We start from the raw sequence: 2,328 nt of genomic DNA on the forward strand, positions 1-2,328 counted from the left end.
AACGAAGCATTAACACATGTTAGACTGCACCCCATGAACACAATCAAGCCTAGAAAAAACCCAGTGAACCACCTCTTTAATGGAAATATTGGCACCAATAAACCTTTATTTTAAGAGTGTAGACAGACAGTTGACGTGAACAAAGGAAAAGATCAGTATTCATTTATCTACTATTTCATTACTGGAAGAGGAAATACACTCTTTAAAATTAAAAGTTCCAAAACAAGGTTTTTGCATTGAATGCCATTGAAGAACCATTTTTGGTTCCCCAAAGAACCTTTCAGTTTTTTTTCTTAGTGTGGACAACATTTTAATAATCTATACAACCTTTTTCCGCTGTAATGAACCTCTTGTCCAAAGGAAAGGTTCCATGGATGTTAAAAGTTCTTCTTGGGACCATCGATGCCAATAAAAACCTTTAATTCTAAGAGTGTATCAAACCTTTTTCCAAGATAAAGAACCTGTAGTGGTTCAATGGATGTTTAAGTTCTTAATGGAACACTTGGGCCCAATAAAGAACCTTTATTTTTAAGAATTCACACACTCTTAAAAATAAAGGTTCCATAAGAGGTTTACCCGAAGAACCTTTCAGTGATCAGTTCTTAAAAGAACCATGTTTTCTTAGTGTGAAGAATATTTGAATACTGTTTTCCATTTTAAAGAACCTGGTTCTGTGGATGTTGAAGGTTCTTAAATGGAACAATTAGTGCCAATAAAGAACACTTTAAAAGTTCCAAAAAGAGTTTTTTGTTTTTTTTTTGCATTGAATGCCATTGAAGAACCATTAGTGAACCATCCTTTCTTGGAACATTTTAATAATGAACCATTTTCAACTATGAAGAATCTTAAATGGTTCCATAGATGTTGAAGGTTCTTATTGGAACCATTGGCGCTAATAAAGAACCTTTCTTTTTAAGAGTGTAGACAGACGTCGCCGTGAGCGGAGCGGAGATCAGTGTTCGTTTATCTACTAATGTTCCACATATGTAGCAGATATGAATATATTCTAGAAGCACTGTTTTTAAAAAATACAACTCAAGTCGTCTGGTGTGTGTTCCAGAGGTGTTTAGCCGTTTAACGTGTTTATTTACGCACACGTATGTGCAGAGGCTCATTAACTCACACATTAAAGTCTATTGCGTTTGGTTTGATGTCATCAGCGCTGCTCAGACTGAATTGTGTGTTAGATACTGAACACCACTAGACTGTACATAATAATGATAATAATGCAGCGTGATTTTTATATTGTCAATAAAGGCATTTTATTAAAATCTTTTGCAGTGTGAAAACTTCAGGAGATGTTTATTTCATTTATAATTCGGTAACACTTTACAATAAGGTCCAATTAGTTAATGCATGAACTAAAATTAACTAACAATGACTGATACTTTTGTTGATGTTTGTTTTTACTGTTCATTTAGATAAGTAATGTTAATTTAAACATCTACTAATACATTATTAGATTCAAAAGTTGTTTCTGTTAATATTAGCTAAGATTATTAAATGCTTTAGAAGTATTTTCTTTGTTTGGTCATGTTAATGTTACTGTAAAGTGTTGCCTATAATTCATTTGAACAATTCTCTGTGAAATACCCAATATAAACAGAATCTGGATCTGATAACTGAAACCAAATCAACTAATATGAGTTCATTCAAATTAAAGCAACACAACATGACATTTAGAGCTTCATGTTCACAAAAGCACTTTCACAAATAACATTGATCAATATTTTTGAACAAAACTTATACTCCGTGTGCTTGAACTTACGGTTCACTTCAATTGTTCTGCGGAGTGACAAATGAAGTTATAAAAAGTACAAATATTCCATGTAGTCTCACAAAAATAATCATAGAATTTGCAAAATACTGTAAAATAGACTACATGTCCACTACCCAGAGACAGCTGTGCAATAATTATATATACATGAATATTTATTAGAATGCATAGTGTCCAATAATAAGTATACACTAAAATTAGTAACACATGTTTTGGGCATATTCTTGATACATTGCCCAGAATCGTTTGATCATTAAACTACTAAAACATCACTACAGAGGTATTTCTGTTCAAACGGCGTTTCCGCGTCCTAACGGCCAATAACAGCAAATCCACATGAGATGGACATCTTTACAGTGGCATGCGAAAGTTTGTGAACCCCTTGCAGAATCTGTGAAAATGTGAATAATTTTAACAAAATAAGAGAGGATCATACAAAATGCATGTTATTTTTTATTTAGTACTGTCCTGAGTAAGATATTTTGGATAAAAGATGTTTACATATAGTCCACAAGACAAAAATAGCTGAAATTATTAAAATAACCCCATTC

This window comes from Sinocyclocheilus rhinocerous, unplaced genomic scaffold (assembly GCF_001515625.1).
Source record: "Sinocyclocheilus rhinocerous isolate Xijiao unplaced genomic scaffold, SAMN03320098_v1.1 scaffold359, whole genome shotgun sequence".
Taxonomy (NCBI): domain Eukaryota; kingdom Metazoa; phylum Chordata; class Actinopteri; order Cypriniformes; family Cyprinidae; genus Sinocyclocheilus; species Sinocyclocheilus rhinocerous.